At 37.6% G+C, this 22,270-nt stretch overlaps 1 protein-coding gene across 3 annotated transcripts in view; it reads right to left on the bottom strand.

Moving 5' to 3' along the window:
- IGF2BP2 (insulin like growth factor 2 mRNA binding protein 2) overlaps positions 1-22,270 on the bottom strand; it is a 158,269-nt gene that overhangs the window by 130,954 nt on the left and 5,045 nt on the right. The gene's annotated exons all lie outside the window — the stretch shown is intronic.

Here is a 22,270-nt window from a genome sequence, read left to right as displayed (position 1 = left end):
AAGAAATAGATTTCTGATGCCACAAGGGCTCAGTCAAAAGCACCGAGAGAAACAGCCCCAAACTCTGGGCTGGTGTCAAAGCAGGTACAGGACCCCAAGATATAGCTCTGGAATCTGACAACTCTGTGGAGTTCTGGTCCTGCCTAGAGAGCAGGGAGGCAAGATGGACTGATAAAATGCTTACTGTATTTTCAAACATGCCTGAGACAAGCGTTGGCCAGAACAAGTTCTAGAGAACTGGTCTGCCCCCCTCATATCACAGGTGTGCCAGGCTCCTTATCTTCACAGGCAGTTGTTCCTAAACAAGTATTTCTTTGCTAAGGACCTGAACACTCACAGAATTCCAGAGCAGGCAGGAAGGCTGGAGATGGACCAGCCTACAGCTTCACTTTACTGATGAGAAAACTAATGGCCAGATGGGTAGGTCACAGAGCTGGATAACGACAGACAGAGAATTAGACAGAGCCCAGGTCAGCATTCCTTCCACCAGACTCATCTCATTCAGGTATCAGTGAACAGCCAGAGTTCCCTTCCTATCAGTGTTTTGTGTTTTTGTTTTTTTTAAAAAAAAGCTTTTCAAAGGCTTGACTTTATTTGGAAGTCACCTCCTTTTTTATCCAACACATTTTTTTATTGTGATAAAATATACATAACATAAAATTTACCATTTTAACCATTTTTAAGTATACAGTTCAGTAATATTAAGTACAGTCACACTGTTGTACATCCATCACCACCATCCATCTCCAGAACTTTTCATTTTCCCAAACTGAAACTCTATACCTATTAAACAATAATTCCTCAGGCTTTGGCAACTACCATTCTACTTTCTGTCTCTATGAATCTGACTACTCTAGGTGCCTCATATAAGTGAAATTCTACAATATTTGTCCTTTTGTGACTGGCTTATTGCACTTTGTATGCCTTCCAGGTTCCTCCACTTGGCAACACGTGTCGGGATTTCCTTCCTTTGTAAGGCTGAATAATATTCCATTGTATAGATATACACTGTGTATATAGATGCACATTTTATCTATTCATCTGTCAATGGACACCTGAGTTGCTTCCAGCTTTTGACATTTGTGAGTAATGCTGCTCTGAGTGTCAGTGTACAAATGTCTGTTCGAGTCCCTGATTTCAATTATTTGAGGTATATACCCAGTGGTGAAATGCTGGATCATACCGTACATCAGTGCTATTTGGAAATGTGTCTCAAAGGAGACCAAGAAGAGATTAAATCATCTTGGTTGGTGGATTTCTTTAAGAAAATGAAAAATTACTGAATGTTTTGTTCCTGAACTTAGCTTTTCACTTAAAAAACAAATTTTATGAGAAAACTTTTAGAGGTTATGTGAGGTAGAAGAAAAAGCACAGTAATGATAGTGATGAGAATGAATGTCCAATGTAACATTTTTGACCTCTCTGAGCGTGAATTTCCACAGGGAGGAGAGAGTAGTCTAGATAGTCCCTAAGGTCTATGGATTCTGTGGGTTCTATGAATCCATGGAAAAACTTACTTAGAGGATTACTATGTTCCTTAATCATTTTCTATTTTCCTTCAGTTCGCTTTGAATTCCTAAGCATATTAGAGCTTAAAGAACTGTTTCTAGTTAAAGAACTTAGTGTATTCTTTTTTTTTTTTTTTTAAATTTTTTTCTTAGTGTATTCTTGAGACAAGAGTTCCAGGGGCAGTAAGAAGAAGAATCCTGAGCTAGTAAAAAAAAATTGTGACTAATTTAATATAATAGGCAATAATTTTCTCTAGTAGTACATTTATTTGATAATTGCCTTAGAATTCCTAGAATATAGTACCTGTATAACCTGCGTCACTGTGGCTTAATTTGAGTCACAGTGAACCCGTGGTTATTTTACAGTAGTTGATATAAAACTATCAATGCACACAGAGTTCAGTATCAACAGGGCATACCTGCCAAGAAAAGTTTGCTACAATAGTTTGGTCCAAACAACACTTCAGTTACTGAGCAACCTATTGTTACCAAGATCCCTAACTGACAATGCATTCTGAGTCAAAATGCACACCTGGCTACAGGTAGGACACCAACAACACACTTCAAACCCCATCCATTCTTGGGCCTTTCCTAAAGACCCAGACTGCGAACATTACTTTCTTTCCCCAGGAAGGATTTGCAGGGTGAGAAACATACTTCCCCATCACTTCCCCCAGCTTCCCAGAACTATCTGCTTGGGTGTTCACCATGAAGCAAGCTTTCTACTCCAGGGGCAAGAAGACAAAATACAGATAGGACTCCTCATGTCTGTTTCACCAATCAATATTTCAGCTATTTAAAATAACTTTCATGGAAAGCTTCTTATGCTGGGTACAATTATCTATATTAATCTATTCAGTCCTTCCAATCCTGTGAGTTAGGTATGTTCATGCTCACACTGCAGGAAAGGAGATGGAAGCTCAGAGAAGTATCCTGTTGAGAGCCACAGGGGCAGTAAGGAGCCAGCCAGGTTGGACTGGGTCTTCTGGCACCAAATTTAGTACTTTTTTCCACCAACCGTTTGCCCAGATTCTCACAAGCCTGTGCCAACCGGCCAACCCAAAGAGAACATCTGAAGTGCCTCTCTTAAAAAGCAGGCCCTAATGATTTAACAATTAATCTGCAGCTTTTAAGTCAAATGTGAAGTGTACTGATCACATCACTTATTCTCTTCCCTGTATTTCTGCTAATAGGCAGAACTTTGAAGGAACTAAGGTCAAGAGGAGAAATCCTGGATCAGTCCCTTCATGAAAACATGCTTTTCAGGGATAGAAACACCCACATTCTCACCACCTCCACCAGCAGCACACACTGCTGGCTCCAGGTAAGGCTGCTGAGGGAAAAGGCATCCATCAAGACTTCCTTGGACTTTTTTTTTTTTTTTTTTTCCGTACGCAGGCCTCTCACCGCTGTGGCCCCTCCCGCTGCGGAGCACAGGCTCCGGACGCGCAGGCCCAGCGGCCATGGCTCACGGGCCCAGCCGCTCCGCGGCATGTGGGATCTTTCCGGACCGGGGCACAAACCTGTGTCCCCTGAATTGGCAGGCGGACTCTCAACCACTGCGCCACCAAGGAAGCCCCCCTTGGACATTTTTAGAGGCAGGTTATCTAAATCTTTCCTCTCCAAACTCTAAGTGTGCATACAAATAGTGTTAATATTTATTACATAACAGATCCAGGAAACTGTTTCTTATGACCACATGCATTTTTCTATCGCACCAAGACCTCTGGGGATGATGCTAGCTTGTATACTACATTTATGCTGATTTTACTGAACTTGGAGCATAATTTTATTTTTTTAAATGACCACAGAGGTTTATAATTATCGTATCATTGATTTTATGACACGTTATTGGTCCCATCTATGATTTATTTATGCCAGGGCTTTGATCAGGAAGTTAACACCCAGATATGACATTGTTCCTATGGGAAAACACCACTGGCTTTAGAACACCTGCTTTTATGAGAGAGTTTTTATTAGTGCCATGCCATGAAAAGTGGGGACTGCCTACTCAATAAAACCCTGGTTAAGCAAAATATAACTGTAAGTTTTCCTTCGTCCAACTTTTAGGAGAAAGAAGCATTACTTTGGTTTTATTTTTAAAGCAAGCTGCAGAGGCTAATACGGAGTAAATTCCAAATTTCTGTTCTACCCCCACATCAATGGTTCTCAATTCTGGCTGCACATCAGTATCACATGGGGGCACTTAAAAAATAACTATGCTAGCCCTCATACCAGACCAACTGAATCAGAATTTCTGGGGGTGTTCTTGCACTGTTGGTGGGAATGTAAATTGGTACGGCCACTATGGAGAACAGTATGGACGTTCCTTAAAAAACTAAAAATAGAACTACCATATGAGCCAGCAATCCCACTACTGGGCATATACCCTGAGAAAACCATAATTCAAAAACAGTCATGTACCACAATGTTCACTGCAGCTCTATTTACAATAGACAGGACATGGAAGCAACCTAAGTGTCCATCGACAGATGAATGGATAAAGAAGATGTGGCACATATATATAATGGAATATTACTCAGCCATAAAAAGAAATGAAATTGAGTTATTTGTAGTGAGGTGGATGGACCTAGAGTCTGTCATACAGAGTGAAGTAAGTCAGAAAGAGAAAAACAAATACCATATGCTAACACATATATATGGAATCTTAAAAAAAAAATTGTTCTGAAGAACCTAGGGGCAGGACAGGCATAAAGACGCAGACATAGAGAATGGACTTGAGGGCACGGGGAGGGGGAAGGGTAAGCTGGGATGATGTGAGAGAGTGGCACGGACATATATACACTGCCAAATGTAAAATAGATAGCTAGTGGGAAGCAGCCACATAGCACAGGGAGACCAGCTTGGTGCTTTGTGAACACCTAGAGGGATAGGGAAGGTGGGAGGGAGACGCAAGAGGGAAGAGACATGGGGATATATATATATGTATAGCTGATTCACTTTGTTATAAAGCAGACACTAACACACCATTGTAAAGCAATTATACTCCAATAAAGATGTTGAAAGAAAGGAAGGAAGGAAGGAGGAAAGAATTAATTTCTGGGGGCGGGCTCAGGGTACTGTAGTTTTTAAAACGTGATGTGTATCCAGGGTTCAGAACAGTTGCCCTATACCAGTGGCTCTCAAACTTGAAAGGGCACCAGAATCACCTAACAGCCTTATTAAAACACAGATTGTTGGGCCCCACCTGGGAATTTCTGATTCACTAGGTCTGGGGTGGGATGGAAAATCTGCATTTCTAACAAGTCCCCACACGATGGTCCAAGGGCCACACTAAGAATCACTGGCCTAAACTTTCTCTAGCTGAACAATATTCATAGTTATTCTAAATTAATTTTATTATAAAGATATCAGACCACTCCTTAGTAAGAAACGGTCTAAAACTTTAGAAAGATTTTCAACAGTGCAAGCTAAAGAAAAAGATTTCTGCTTAAGCATCAAATAAAACAGGTAACTGGGACTTCCCTGGCGGTCCAGTGGTTAACACTCCGCACTGCCAATGCAAGGGCGCAGGTTTGATCCCTGGTCGGGGAACTAAGATCCTACATGCCACGTGGCACGGCCAAAAAAACCACCCCCAAAAAACAGGTAACTGAGGTTATAAGAATGCACTGTTCCCTGAGAATTTCAGTTACTGAAGTTAAACCAGGATAAAATCAGACCCAATTCCATTCAACCATGAGTAAGCACCTCCCACGTGGTGATTGGGCACACACCATGAGTAAATCATTCCTTCCTTCCTAGAGCAGAGAACAGACTATCACACAGGACTGCTGTGCACACAGCTACACAGTCACACAGTAACAGCTGAGGTGATAGTGAGACCCTGACGGGGAGCGTTACAGAAGGACTTGGGGGAGCTTTACCCAGGTGGGGTCCTTTTAGCTGGATCTTCAAGGGGACCACCCAGCTGCCAGTTTTCCACTGCCCACAACACATTTTACACTACCTGGGCAGTGAACTCCCTGCCCCACGAGGAAGCATCTGGACTTTGTCCCCAGGCATTATAGGAGTGATCAGGAACTTCAGGCTACTTTTACTTCCAATCTGAAGGCAAGTTCTGTGGTTTATCTACCTTTGTACTTTTTTACAGTTAGCCCAGCACCTCACACATAGGCGTTGCTGAATACCTGGGAGTAAGTGATGAAAAAATGTAATCTGGAAAGTAAACCTAATGCCCCCGCAAGGGTGCATACAGGTCAGAGGGGAGGTCAGGTTCAGACCACCAGTCTTTTGCCCTCTAATTAGCACCCTCATTCCAGACTTAACACACCATAGGCATTTAAGAAGTGTTCCTAACCAAAAATATGGTAGCACATTAAGCTGGTATTAGCATGGTTGTTTCCGTAGATTTGGAAAGAATAAGAGGAGAAGACTCCTCAGAGCCTAGCTCATTAATGCAGGGACTGAGGGCCGGCTTCTTCTGTATCCTATGCTCTATGCCCTGCACTTTGGCTAAGCACATAGTTTATTTAGTTCAAGTGAAGCTCTTCCAAGATGAAAAACTTGTTGAATTCCTAGTGAGCCTCAGAAACATTTTTAAAATTATTCAGACATTATTTGATGTTCAGCAGTTGATTCAGCTGAAGTAATTGAGAGCTGACAGGCAGTTAATTTCAAAACCCTAATGCAACATCACCAACTAGGCACAGAATCCCTCCTATACACCCACCAACTACACAAGCACTATCAATGAAGTGTAGGTCACTAAAGACCCCGATGGAGAAAATCTCCAGAAATAAAAGCTTTTCTCAAGATAAAAACACCCACAAACACCGTTTTGTTGTTACAAGAACTGAAATAAATGTAGAAGTTAAATGCTGAAAGTACCCTTTGGAATGCCAATGTAGTAGGGGTTAGCAGACCTAGGCTCTGTCTCTCCCACTAGAACACAGCTCCCAGGCAGCCTCTTCTACTTAACAGCCAGATATTGGAGGTTATCATTCTATTTCTGACAAATGCAGTTTGCTAGGCTCAATATGAGAAGTTATATATATATATATATATATATATATATATATATATATATATACATATTTTTTTTTAACTAAAATGTATTTACATTCTACCTTTAAGGGGTAGTACAGAGTCAAATAGCAAATGATCAAATGTTAAAATAGCCCCCAGTTAAGTATTATTGGCTATTAAATTCTTGTTGGTGAATATTTCCCAAATAAAAGTACTGAAAAAAAGAGGTACTTCCATTTTATTAAGCTGTGATTATTCTGATCAAAATTGCCTTCATTTTCTATCAGTTAAGTAATACTGGCTTGCCATGATTTAAACTGAACTCTTTCTTTTGAATGGATGGATTTTTAACCACTTTCTGTTATGTGAAAGTTATGAAGGCATCATCCTAAATTCTTCCAGAATAGGATGGTAACCGTATATTAACTATCTGCATCTCAAGGGCATTGAAAACCTAAATTGAATCAAGACTACAGCTCATTGAATAGTGAACTACCGTTAATTTTCATTGTAATAGGACAGAACTGGAATTTACCTTTTCTTTAAAAAAGAGGGAAGGAGTGCTTACTCAACAAAGAAATCAATATAAACAAAATCATAAGAGGTAAATTTAAACTACTCAAGAGAATAAGCTGTTTAAACACATTTCAGAAGTATTTGTATACAACTGATATCATGAATATATAAATCATTTTCTCTATTCAATAAGAAAGTCTAGCAGGACTGTTCTCTAGCAACATTTCGTTAGTTTACTCAGGTTACAATTTTTAACTGAAAGTAATATAATTTTCAAAAATCTGCTTATTCAGACATTCTACAAATTATCATTCATCTTTCCCTTACCTCAACTAGTCTGAATCAATGAGGCCTCAATGTATTTAATTCTAACCATAATCTCAGGTCAAGAATTGAACAGCATCAACCAAATTCAGAAAAACTGATACTGCTTGTGTTTTCAGACAAGAGGATCTGATGCATTTGGTGATGAAAAACACCCAACCACACTCATTCTGCATTGTGTGGTTCCAGGCTGTTAGACACAACCATGAATGTCTGAGGTTCAAATACCAATTGCACTGGTCCATGAGCATTTCTGAAAATCCAGGAAACGTATTTCCAAAGGCCGTAGAGCTATACTCAAGAGCCTATCTACACACCCAGGGCCACTCAGAGGAGTGGCGTCCTAACTGGACTCTGTGGATAGCTCCTGTGGTGAGCCGTTCTATAGACAGGGACACCTGTGTGGCTCTGTGAGGTGGCCTGGGAAAGGGGCTCTGTCAGATCACCAAACAGGAAATGTTCTCGTCTTCCGCAGATGGTGCTTTTCTTGACTTGAAAAACAAATCAACTGGTGGGGCAAGTTAAGGAGGAAAATCCATTATCTGAGACCTGAGTAAGTCACCTGAGGGTGTTCAGCCTGCTGATGGCTTCTGATTTTCCCTGTCCCCTCTCCCCCATGCTGGGAATTACAACAAGAAGAAAAGTCACTGAGGAAGAATGAGGAAAAATACATTTCTTTGGGTGCATATCCACAGGCAGTGAAAATATTAGGAAAACCAACAATAATAAGAAACAGTGTAGAGTTACATATCACAGTTGGTCCTCTGAGCTCACAGAATTCCTTGTTCATGCTCACCTTTAACCTCCTAACACTTGAAAGTGATAAAAATCTGAAATAAATCTTAAACTCAGTCTCTCCACTGAGGGTAGTTGGGATGTTCTCTCTAAACTCTCTAAAGAAAAAAAAAAATTAATACTATAATCATTTAATTGTTTTATGAAGAAAAATGCATCAAGATTCTTAACTATGAAGAGGTCAACAATTCACTCAGAGCATAGAAAAGGGAGCAAGGTAAGCAAAGGATAAAGATAAACTTCGATGGACTAGAATATATAACCTGTGTAGAAAATTTAATATTATATTTACCACTATTGGTTTTTTTAAACAATACAGAAAGCACCTATCTTTTCTAAAGAGCAGACACTCCTAAAGGACTCTAACATTCTATGAGCCTCAGTCTATACAAGTTCAAAAGGAAACAACCAACATTACTTTTTTTATTCCAAATTTATTTTATTAAAAGTTTTGGGTGTTTTGAGATTTTACACTTATTTAAATATAAATTTTTTTGCTTTTTAAAAATAGAATTAATTTTTTTTATTCAAGTATAGTTGATTTAAAATATTATATTGGTTTCAGTATACAGCAAAGTGATTCAGTTATATATACATATATATTTTCAGATTATTTTCCATTATAGGTTATTGTAAGATATTGAATATTTTCCCCTGTATATAGTAAATCCTTAAAGTTTCATTTCACATTAACTATCATGTTATCAGGACCTTTAAGAGAAAAGATTGACTGTGTAATGGGAAGTATATGCAAGTAAAGTAAGCATATGGAAGTAAAGTAAGCACTGGGATTCAATAAGAATTTAAAGACATCACTATTAAAATAGTACATTTTACTGAAGTCAAAGTAATTTAGGACATTCTATAGGGAAAGCTGATAGGTCTACATGAGTTTTGCACAATCCTCACACAGAATGAATCATTCAACACTGGCAGGGATATATCTAGCTTTAACAACAATGCAAAAACACTAGCAAATATCTTCAGGAAATAAATGTATAACAAAGGTAGGTACCAAAGATCTGAGGGCCTGATGTTTTGTATTTTTAGTGGGGAAGAGAACTGGCTTGTCTGATATCAAAGTGACCACTGCTTTTTGCCTGAGAAAGATTTACTCAGATTTGGTATAGTAAATAGCATATTTCTTAGAAAACCAATGATTTTAAAGAAGGGTAAATATATTTTCCTCTCTGTAGACCACGGCTAACCACAGTGTGGCACAATTTTGGAGAAATCAGACCTCACCCAGTTACAAAAATAGCAAAAAGGATTCTTGCTGCTGGCAGAAAAGTGACATCTTTATTGATACTGCAAGAACAGTGTTTTAAACTTCTCAATTAGGCATTTTTTAAAAAAAATCAGCTCTTTTAGATAAGGCTGAAAGGGAAAAATTAAATTGTGTTTTATAAAATGGAAGTAACTGAAATCATTCTTCAGGGGAAGGAACAGAAAGAGGCAAAAAAGAAAAGAAGAGAAAAACAACTCAGGTTAAATACTGAATATATGACCCTGTCTAAGTACTTTGAACAGTCTGGGCCTCAGTTCTCTAATCTATGAAATGAGGACAGTAGTATCTGCCTTCCTCACCTTACAAGGTTCTGTGAAAATTAAATAAGAATTATAAAAGGATTCAGTAAACTGTAACTGTTGTTACTGTTGTTTTATAAGGAATTCCAGTTTCACTCCAAAAGGAGCTAATTATAAATATTAATACAAGGGGATTATTCTTTTCAGTATAAGTGCCAAATCAACCAAATCTCTCTTTGACTTGCTGACTTTTCCTGATTGACTTCATTCAACCCTAGATGGTCCCCAATGATCCCTACCTCTTGGTATTCACCTTTTGAGTAGTCCCTTCCCTTCGAGTGTGGAGAGAACTAGAGTCTTGTATCTAACAAACAAAATAAGGCAGAAGTGACAATGTGCAACTCAGTGACTAGGCCATAAAAGGCTGTGTGGTGTCACTCTTTCTTGGATTACTCACTCAGGGAAGCCTGCTGTCATGCTGTGCACAGACCCATGGAGAAGCCCACACTGTGGGGAACGGAGACCTCCAGCCCACAGGCAGAGAAAGATGGAGGCCTGCCAACAACCCCAGGAGTGAGCCTCGCAGCAGATCTTCCAGCCCAGTGGAGTCTTTGGATGACTTCAGACCCGGGTGGCAACTTGACTGCAATTTCATGAAAGACGCTGAGCTAGAACAACCCAGCTAAACTGCTACATGTTCCTGACCCTCAGAAAATGTGTGCCATAATAAATGTTGGTTGTTTTAAATTGCTAAATTTTGGGGTAATTTGTATGCAGCAACAGATTACTAATACACAGCACTTGACAGCATCTTGCTTTTGCAATTAACATTTAATTTAAGATCAGCCTTTTCCTTGCTTATGAATTATCTTATTCACTGGTAAATACTGTCATTTTTGTACTTGTCGGTTTTTTCCATAATAACTTTCGAGGCTATCTGCTTAAACGGATCATGTTTGATTTACTATATAAAAACACACCTTAAGTTTGATTCTTGTATCCACCTATTATCTTGCAATAGAAGGACAGCTGCTTTCATTTTTTTCCAACAAGTTTTTCTTCTGTGATTCTCAGCAGATGTTTAAGGCAATTTGGGTTATACAGAGAAAAATATCTACAGGGAAAATTGTATTTTCATGTAATCATACTGAATTTAATAGTACTAAGATTAACCTATCTTTATTTATTTTTTTTTAGAAGACTGATTTGTAAATCCTATTCTGGTTCCAACAAATCTAAATCTTTGCTTTCTAATACTCGTTTTGCAGCCCTGTGCAATTGCTCTTTTGCAGCTCACCTCATGTTTTAAAGAGACTTCATACCTAAAATGTCCGTGAAGGTTTCATTCTACTTAAGCCAAAAGATTAAGTCAAAAGTTTGAAAAAACCTCTCACAAAAAAGCAAAATCTTTGAACTGCTATCCCCCCTGCCCTGTTTGAAAATAAAGAAGGAAAAAATGAGAAAAAGAGGGAAAGAAATAAAAGTAAATTATTAATGATATCTTATGATTTTAATTTTAATTAATTCATTCAAAAATATTTAATGAGCAGCTATTTCCAGGCATTCAAGATGCAAAAGTGGAAATAAAAAATAAGACCCAGATCGCATGGAACTTCAACTTTTTAAAATTCAAAAAAACAGCCCCCAAAATAGAGTTAGCTGTTTTTGTGGAACCTATGACCATTTAGATCCATCACAAATGAGGGGAGACATATAAAATTCTGAATTCCCAGATCCTGTATGCTACTTTATTATGCCTTACCATAAATGACTTGCTAACTTTGTTTTTTCCCCTCGAGTGAGGCATTTACTTCTAGTACAAGCTGAAGGTGAATAAATGGAGAGGGAATCAATATTTATAAGTTTTTTCTATGTGTCATGCATGTTAATACATTGTTATATAAACTACACAGTAACATTAATTATTTAGTATTAGAATCCAATTTGACAGGTGAAATTTAGGCTCTAAGATGAAACACTAGTAAGCAACATGGTTGGGGTCTAAATTCAGTTGATTTTGATTCCAAAGTCCATGTTCTTTCCACCCCTTGATGAGTTCTGTTCAAAGCCCCAGTAAATCATGGTATATATTCTATTCTAAAATTCTAAGATCAAGAGCTTCTACAAAATTGCCTTTGAGAAAAAAAATATTCTATTAAAACTATACTTCAATTCTAATAATTACTTCTAACTTAACTTTCAGTCTTATATCAAGTAGCCACTTTCAGAAAAGCTCCACTTGGATATCTCACATGACATCAAACTCAACATACCCAAAATGGTTCCCTCTTAAAAGCTACTCTCTCCCCAAGATTCTCTTTTTACCATGGCATCACTCTCACCTCACAATTCAATCTATTTACCTATCACCAAGTTGTCCACTCTATTATGCCTTACCATAGGTGACTTGCTAACTTAACGTTTCTCCAAGACACGGGCTTTACCTCACCATTATGGTGATCACTAATGGGCTATTTCATTATGTATGTAAATTATAGAACAAAAAGATACATTTAAAAAATGCTAATTCCAACTGTCAGAGAAGTTTTTTGTTTTTCTTTTCTTTTCTTTTTTTAAAAAAGGTCCCTTAGGCAATTGGCAGTTCTCATTTAGTTTGGCCTTAATGAGTATTTACCCAGGGCCCAGAAGCAGAATCCATATGGCTTTCAATTTCCTCAACTTAAATACAAGAAAGTGCAACAGTAACCAAAACATTTTTCAAACATATTTAAAGCACATTTTTTCCACCACCAAATTTTCCTACCAAGGACTCTATGCTTTTAAAACTACCTGCCTTATATCAGATGCTGATTTATAGGCAGAACTCAAGTTCTTATTTTTAAAAATGTTTGCTGGACATAGGAGAATCATATTTTCTTAGGAAATGGTTTAAAACATTATCTATAGTTGGCCTAGTGTTTAATTGGAGAAGAATTTAGACTGATATGGAAACATGTTCCTCCAATTATATGAAAATAGAGGCTTATTTTTTTCTTATGAACATGTATTCTGAAATACTATATAAACTTATAAGAGTGTCACATATTCAGCATATGTACATTCTATATTTACCAAAGGATTTTAGATGGCTAAATACAACAGAAGCAAAATAAGATCTCTACATAAAGATAAAACTATAGGGTACTCTTTAATGGAGAAAATAATTATTCCAGAAAACTAGACGAAGGATGGTTGCTCTGAGACCGAATTTTAGTTTTGAGCTTCCAAACAGCTATCATCGTTAGATAAGACACATACTAGTTTATCCAGTTTATCAAGAGAAGGACTTTCCCCTCTCCCTCACAGACAGCCTTAAAGGTAAGAGATACTAAACAGAACAGTGTTTTCAACAATATTTTGAAGAGGATGCAGACTTTCATGCGGCAGAGACTGCAAACTGGCAACCCATGAGCCAGATGAACCTGCTCTCTTCTTTGACTCTCACAGTGTCTCAAAAAATTTTTCAGTGGTTGAAAAATTTAAATATTTAAAATAAGAACTCTGACTTCTGGTTGGAGCTAATAGCTACCCCTCCTACACTCCACAGAACACCCCCCCTTTGCCACCACTTAGGTCATCTGCAGGAATCTAAGTGTGGACCCCTGTAAATATATGGTGGTCTATTAGAGCAGTCTTACTATAAAATAAAACTTGAGCGCATATTATGAAATTATCAATCTTTGAAGACCAATCTGCAGGAAGTTAGAGTGGTGAAGCATAGGGGCATGGAGGAGAGTTCAAAGGGCAGTGACCCAGTCTCCCTCTCCCACTCCCTCTCTCCCTCAGGAATATAAGGACTCCCCCCAAGAGTCTTTGGCCATAAGTTAAGAAATCACCAAAAAAATAATACATATTTTTGGAAGTAATATCCTGTTTTTGAACAAGAATCATACATGCAGGACTGATACTGAAGAAGTGCACATTAGAGTATAATGGCTCATGTCCCTTCTGATTTGTTGGGCATCCACTCTACCCAGGTGAAAATATTTTGAAGATCACCTCTGTGTTAATGGAACCCCAACACACACAACAGATAAAAGTAGGGCTGCTCTGCTTGAAGAAGGGGTAGGAAGGCCATCCTGCTTGCACCTCCTAAAGCAAAAACTTGTTCTTGATGAATGAGTGGGTCCCATGTCACCAGACCCATCACTGTACAAAGTCAGTTGACTCTAATGGCTCTGCCAAGAGCTAGAGTACAATTATCGCCCAAGGAGCTCCCTGGAAAGTTCCTGAAGGGCAAACAATCTGTGCTGTTGATTGTAGAAAAATCCATAGATTTAGTAGTCTGGCATGCAGTTGGCAAAGCAAACAGTTGTTACTAAAGCGAAAGTGACAGAAGATGGAAGGCCATTCCACAGGATTCAGAAGTAAGGGAGGCAGGGTCTAAACTCTCCTCAGGAAAGAGCTTTGCATCTGCTAGAATACCTGATCAAGGAAGGGATGGACTCAAGGCCCAGAATTACATACTATAGGACGGATACTTCCAAACCGTTTTTTCTAAGCAGCAAACCCCTCTGCTAATCCAAATTCTAGACCAAACTCCAATATACAAAACAACAACGAATGCAGCTGTCTTCCAATTGAAAGGGTGGTAAGAAGACAGGATCCCCCAGGTACATATGTCCACTCCCTCTTCCCATAAATTTGGCATCTCCTCAGAATCCTAAGGCTCTGTGGAACACTCTGTTAAAAGCACTGCTGTGGGGAATAAAACATGTGACTCTGGCCTGGAAATCTTTAAGGCAGGTATTAACACCTTGACCATGATTGTTATAGGTGAACTAGAGCCACAAATCATTTTCAATATCAGAATTATTGTTTTGAAATTACTACTGAAATAGACACATATGGCAAACCATTAGTACAAAAATCAATGAACCAAAGAGCTAACTCTTCCCTGGCAAACCTCTTAAGATGTAAAAAGAATTACATTAGAACCAGCCACCTGTTCTCAATTCTTTTATAGCCCTTACAACAAAATTCCTTTTTAACTTACCTACTTCATAAACCTAAATCCCTGTCTTTATTTCAAATAATGGAGTCACCAGCGCCTTTGTCATTGCAAATCTTTTGTGAAGAAAAAAATAAATAAAATCTAAATTTTAAAAAAATATTAAGCAACTAAAAAATTTAAAGAATATTAACCAACCAGCAGTTTGTTTTTTATTCCTTAGAAAGGAGATTAAATCTTATAATTTAAAAAATCTGAGCTTAAAACCTAGTTTCTCAGGCTTCCCTGGTGGCGCAGCGGTTAAGAATCCGCCTGCTAATGCAGGAGACACGGGTTCAAGCCCTGGTCCGGGAAGATCCCACATGCCGCGGAGCAACTAAGCCCGTGCGCCACAACTACTGAAGCCTGCGCACCTAGAGCCCGTGCTCCGCAACAAGAGAAGCCACCGCAGTGAGAGGCCGACGCACCGCAGTGAAGAGTAGCCCCCGCTCACTGCAACTAGAGAGAGCCCGCGCGCAGCAAGGAAGACCCAACGCAGCCAAAAATAAATAAATAAAATTTATTTAAAAACCCCACAAAACCTAGTTTCTAAAGATCCTTGATTTCATCATCTTTAGCAGCGACACAACTCAGGGAGTTTTAAAGAGCTTAGTTTACAAATTCAGTGTCCATGATTTGAAGACATCACTATCAGTCTGAAGAGAGGGGAAAAAAAGAGTACAGCTGGATCCAGGAGAAAGGCCAGGTTATTTACGCACCCACAAATTTTTTTCTGTTCTTCAATGGTTGTTGTTGTTAGTAGATTTTTTTCCTTTACAAAGAATAAACACAAATCCACTTCAGGGGGGAAAAAGTAGCCTAAACTTTCAGCACTGGGAAATTCTATCCCAAGTTTTCAACTACTCACAAAAGCTTATGAGGGTTGACCATCAGGACCGTGGAGACCATGGAGGAGCGTGTCTGTGGCACATTCCGAGGAAGCGTGAGCCCCAGAGCCCATACATTCCAGCACACTGAGCAAGCACACACATGCCTCCCCACTTCCCCAGACTCCGCCAGCGAGGGGGCACCAGGCTGGAGGCGGGCCCCACACACCAGGCACCTTCCAGTCCTGCCCAGCCATCCCTGCGGAAGTACAAAAGGGAAGGAGAATAAGAGAGAGGAACTGGCCAGTGCAGGGCCTCAAAGAAAGAAATATAAGACCGTCTGTGCGGCAGGCCAACCACATACTCTAAGGGTTTTTAAAAGTCAAAGAACAACTTGTGTGAGACTCCTGGTCCTGCTACCACCAATGGAATCACTTACTATCTCCCACCCACCACTAGTGAGTACCAGTCTTTCTCACGTGCTCTGGAATTACAGACCGTACAAGCTGCACGACAAAGTTCAGTCACCTATGCTTCTACGGCTACCTGTATCCTTTCTCCCTTCCTCCATCCCTCTTTCTCTCCTTCCTTCCTTTCCTCCTTTCTTCCTCCTTCCTTGCTACCCTCCTCCCTCCCTTCTTAATAATTGAAGAGGTTAAACTCCACTTTTTCAGTGTTAAACTCTTTCATCATCTACCTCCGACTCTCATATAAAGATGCACAAACACTTTTACTCCAAAACCTTATCTATACAATGAAGAGACAAAACATCCATTTTTCAAATATGCATTGTTAAAATCACAAAGATCAAGAGGGACTAAAGTAAAAGGTCTCCACATAACAAAAACTATATAGCCTGTCCTCACGTGAGCGTTTTCGAAATAGCCTCTACTTCATGAGTTGGTTTGAGGTTAACCTGTCCACAGAACCACCATTCAATGAAATATTTTTTTGCTTTACTTTCAAAGAGAAAGAGTAAAAAAGAAGATATAAATGTGGTAATAAAAATCTTTTCTGATAATACTCCTGACTGAGAAAAGCCATTATTTTTTTCATCTCATAATAAATTTTTTTTCATAAAATTACATTCTTATCAAAAAAGCACCACCTCTATATCTACGGAGCAAAATTCTTGTATATCTCATTGCATTGGTAGTATAATTGTATCTCAAGTCCTATTTACTAAAAACAAACAAAAAAAAGTTATGAATGCATAATATGCTTAAGTAGTGTATCAAAAAGAATATACAAATCTTTCTACTCCCTGTGCTTTCAGGATCTTTCATTGTCAAAAAGGTTTAAGGGCTTCCCTGCTGGTGCAGTGGTTAAGAATCCACCTGCCAGTGCAGGGGACACGGGTTCGAGCCCTGGTCCGGGAAGATCCCACATGCCGCGGAGCAACTAAGCCCACGTGCCACAACTACTGAGCCTGTTCTCTAGAGCCTTCGAGCCACAGCTACTGAAGCCCACGTGCCTAGAGCCCGTGCTCCACAACAAGAGAAGCCACCACAATGAGAAGCCCATGCACAGCAACGAAGACCCAACACAGCCATAAATAAATTAATTAATTAAAAGGTTTAAAATTTTCTAATGTTAATAAGATGAACCACTCTATAGAAGACAATTTTCAAGAATCCCGTATTTCCATCTCCAAATCATAGACACTTTTTAAAATATACAGATAAAAATGAAAGCATGCCACACTTGGCGCAACACTCTAGGTCCCACACAAAAAAGTCTGAGGTGTTTTTTTCCAGGATTTAAAAAAAAGTATCTGGGCCAAAGGCATAAATACAGACCCTCCCTACCCGCTTCCCGCCCCACCCCACTGCATACATATGTTTTTTACACTTAACTTTCAACCACAATGATTTTTTAAAATCTTTTTATCTTTAAGTAATTACTAATGTCTCTACTATAGGTCTACTTCAAGAAAGTTTCTTCAAATTATGACTAACACTTTCAGTTGTTTTTCAGTTACACTAAATTAAAAATATACTAAACTTCAGTCCTTTATCTTCCTCAGCCTATCTGTTGTATACATGTAAACTTTAGCTCTAATTCTGAGTTAGGAAAAACATACAAAGTTACTCTATTACCTATGTACACATTATCACAACTTCCTACTTTATTGCTAGGGTGCTGTTACCGTATACAAATTAGATGGTAAGCAAGGGTAAGACGCCCACTGCTTCTTTGAAGCAGGTTTGGTTGGGTAGAAGAAGGAGTTGCTTTGGAGTCCAAAGCTTTACAGCCCTATCTGTGAAAGGGGTGAAATTCAGATCTCTCTCAGCTGTATACAAAAAAATATGGAGAAGGCCTAGTAGTTCAATGCCTAGCACATTAACTACTCAGCAAGTATTAGTTACCTTTCTTCCTTTTCCCCATCTTCTGAGTCAGAATTCCACAGAACATGCAATACCCCACTCTGAGCTCTACTAAGTTAAAGAAATGAAATGCCTAGGGAGTAAGAAATAATCTTCTTTCACTTACCTTTTTCTTGATAATTCCTTCCTCCCTTCCACCACCATCATAAATATGATACTACACAAAAGTTAAAGGAAACGAGGATAAATGCAGGCAAAGTTCACAATTAAGGGGAAATGGACTGTTCTTCACATGCTTAGTTACTTAGTATATGCTTTATGAGTGACTGTATCACTAATGAGGAACTCAGAGAACTTTAGGGATGCTACCCTATTAACATTCATTTCACTCCCACAGGAGAGGCCAAAGGCCATATTCTGTACAGAAAGTGAATCAGAGAGAGAGACACCAAATCTCAGGAAAGACTTGGCAGCTACCAGGAGAACACTTAAACCAAAACAGTCCTGCCCTCTAGCAATGGATTGGCTGAAACCTGGGACAAACCCACCCAAGTGATTCCTAGAGCTTGACTCTCCTTTACCATGTGGAACATGGTCTTGACCAGGGAGGGCTACCTGTGTAATCTGTGTGGCTCAGCTTTTTGAAACATCTTTCTCGGCAATGTCCTATGTCATAACACAAGGAATGCAACCACTGAAAAAAGCAATGTAACAACAACATCAAGATCCAACCTTCTTGGTTAGGCATACCCCACTTCTGTCTATGGGCAAGCGTAGTGATACTGCCGGTAATTAAAAAATGACCTCTGTTTCTAATTTTTTTCCTAAAAACTATAACAAAGTACAGATCATTTGGATTGATTAAGAATAAGATCATTGCAAAGGGTGATTCACAAACAAATCTATATTTATATCTTTCCATCACTCTTGAATGGCAACCTTTGAACCTTACAACACTTTCAGATAACTTCTTTAATTAAACAAAGTAAATGTAGGTGAAGTACGCTGGACTGAGAATCAGAAGTTCTAACCCTAGCTTTACTATTTAATAGTAATGTGACCTTAGGTAAATTATTAAATTTCTCTGAGACTGAGTTTTCTCCATTAAAAAAAGGAATAATATTAACTGTCCTTTCTTCTTCACATAATTATTATTTAGAATAAATGAAATAATGTGTCGAAGAGGCTGAGATATTATCAGTACTATGTGAATATGAGATGCAGGCACATAAATATACATTTATCTAGTATTATTTACATGTCAACACATGGAATCATGATATTACCTTTCTGATCACATTTAAAACAAAAATTAAAAGTCTAAGCTTCCCCCATAAGGCAAATCCTCACATATTGGTACACATTAATTGTATGATAATAAGAAAAACTGAAAATATCATTCTCATTGCAATCGTCCCATACAGATTATCCTGGTCATTAGGTGCAACATTTTCTTATGATATAGATATATAGAAGAAAGTCTAAAACATGCATCAGAACTCTTAATTTTCATTTAATGGACTTACTGAAATACCTATTTTATGAAATATTCTTGATAATAAACAGAATGGGAAAATTCTAACTAAATCTTCACATTTTAAGAAATAAGGTATAGAACAGATAAATAAATAGGAAATCCAAGAATAAACAAAACATGTCTCCAAAATGTAAGCTTATTATTAGTGAGAACCAGAGGCTTGGGGAAGAAAGATATCTATTAAATGATGGACATCATTTTGGACTTGATTGCCTGCTATTAAAGCAAAAGTATCCATTTTCTCTGGTCTACTTATTCAACACCTCAACATGCCATCAAACACTAAACCAAATTAAAGAAACAGTAATTATATTCTCCCTCCTCTTTGGAAGCCGAAGTAACAAAATCTGAATTTTTCTGTAAAAGAAAATAATTTTTCTTCACTATTTTATGGAAAGACCAGACTAAAGTACATGATCAAAACAGGAAAAGAAAAACCTTAAAAATAATGCTCTGAGCACTCTGCAATTTTGCTGCCCAAAATAGAACCCATACAGTCCATGCCACCAAATGAAAATTACAAGTTTGTAAGCATGAAGTCAAATTATAAAGTAAAAGATTTTTTAAAATATTTTAATGGTGATAAATGAAAGGAAAGACTGTTATCTTTACTGGTAGGTGTTTGTTGTTTACTTGCTATTATGTTTTCTTCAGTGATAGTGTTTTGAATGACTACCCAAACTAATTTGAACTTTAATTTGAGTGTAAAAAGGACAAACCTTGACTAACAAATTACTTGGGCAAGTTTTGTTAAACAGAACTCTCCCATTCTTCAAATTAAGAAATTAATCATAACTTTTGGAAATTATGCTTTTGACTAAAATTTTTAGAAAGCTGGTTTAAAAAATTGGTTTAGCCAAACCCCACCACTTTCTTCTTCAACACCAATAAGAACACTGAAGACATTTTGGTGGCACTTAAATATAATTTTTTAAAATATATTTTTGAAATTTATTATTCAACTTTTTTAACAGCCTCCAAAGAAACCAGCTCAATACTATGCTTCTTCTAATGAAACTGATTCTCTCAGAGTACTTTTGTTATGCAAAATAATACACTGTCTTCCACAGTATAGAATTTCTAACTGAAAATGCATATTCAAATCTTAAATCTTCTATAGAAAATCAAAGCCTACACAGAATCACTTGCCAATTTTCTTAGTGAGAGGGGACATCCAAGCAAAAGTGAAGGAGAGTAAATTTCCCACAGAATGGTCCTTCCAGTAGCATGCTCACTGAAGAAGCCACTACAGGTGTCTGTGCCCTGGCTCCCACAAGGTTAACCACCTGCAAGAGTTATGCATCACTCAAGGCACATATTATTGCACTTGACTCCCTTTATTTACCACAAGGTTCAAACACCTAGCAATTTTCATTTGCCTTGTCAGGACTAAAATCCAGAACATTTGTTGTTTAATTTAAAGATATCCTCCTCTTCCCTCTTGATACCATCTGTCTGAAACTACTGTCTCCCCTAAAACACACACGCACGTGTGTGCACACACACACCCATGTGCACACACCCTGCTGAACCACAGAGATGATACACTTAAGCTCAAATTATGTCCTCTAACAACTGACCAATTGCTCACCTACTTTTGAGGATTTCATTAGCAGACTTGGAAGAGTGATTCAGCAGGAGACAGCAAATATTTAGAAAGTTGAAAGTATCAAATATGTATAAATAGTTCTTACAGAAATCCGCTTTTCATAACTTTTTGACTTTTAATAAATGTGCCTAAATTACTACCCTTTTATGCACATTTCAATGTCATTTACATTCCCCCCATTTAAAAAACTGGAACAACCTCTGTAAAATAAAAAACATTTACTCAAAATAAGAGTGAAATGTTGATTTTGGTATGTATTAGTTCTAAATCTTCTAACGTCCTTTAAAATTTTTCTTCTTAAAGAAAATATATGGTACTTTAGATCATTATGTATAAAAGTGTTCTACAAATATTATTAATCTTCTCTCATCTTCTCTATATAAATGATAATCTCAGGCTAACATAATAAAAAACAAGACTCTGAGACCATCCCTTACTGGTCATCTTATACCCAGCCATAATTACAAAGAAACATTATTATTTTAAAAAAACACAATTTGACAAATGTATTACATATCACCAAATCACCTTTTAGAATTAACGTTTATGTGTTTAGCCATCTAAGGCTTTTATAAATCACTACAATATAATTTAAAATTGATATGAATTTGGCAAATTGGAAAATCAAGCCCCATATAACATCTATTTTGCTTTGTAGATTTCAATGGCTTTTACTATTTAACCAAATAACATAAAAAACATCAAATGACCAGTCTTTTAAAAACACAAACTAGAATTTTAAACCTGAATTACCAAGTAATTTTTTTCTTCATTGCTTCTATTTTAATCCCAACACTTATCTCTTAAAGGTCACGAAAATGTGTAATTTTCTATGGCATTACCTAGAGCTGCATAAAAAAATTACTAGCCTTTTTTTAAAATGGGAAACTAAATGTCCAACTCAAAGACAAATCAAAACTAACCTTAGAGTAATATATATATGTGTGTGTGTGTATGTGTGTGTACAGATATATATATATAAAATATCCACACATGGAATCTATACAATTAAATCCAGGCCTTAATTTCTAACTCAACAAATTCTTGAAATAGGGTACCATATGATTTTAACCTAATAAAGTCTTTTCTGTTGCTACAAAATTAAAAATTGATCCATCAAAAGCCTTTGTTGCAGGGAGGGCTTGAGGTTGGGGTTTTTTTTTTTCTTTTTGGTATTTAATTCAACTATACACAATGTAGTACATACAAGCAAAACACAATTGAGATACTGTTTTCTTTAACATTCCTATAGGAGACCAAATTCATTTGCATTGGAGAGAACACAATTACTGATTTTTAACTCATGAAAGACAAATTCATA

The sequence above is a fragment of the Mesoplodon mirus genome (assembly GCF_964341445.2).
Source record: "Mesoplodon mirus genome assembly, chromosome: 6".
Classification (NCBI taxonomy): domain Eukaryota; kingdom Metazoa; phylum Chordata; class Mammalia; order Artiodactyla; family Ziphiidae; genus Mesoplodon; species Mesoplodon mirus.
Note: the sequence above shows the minus strand (reverse complement) of the source record. Positions and strands in the feature narration are given on the sequence as shown.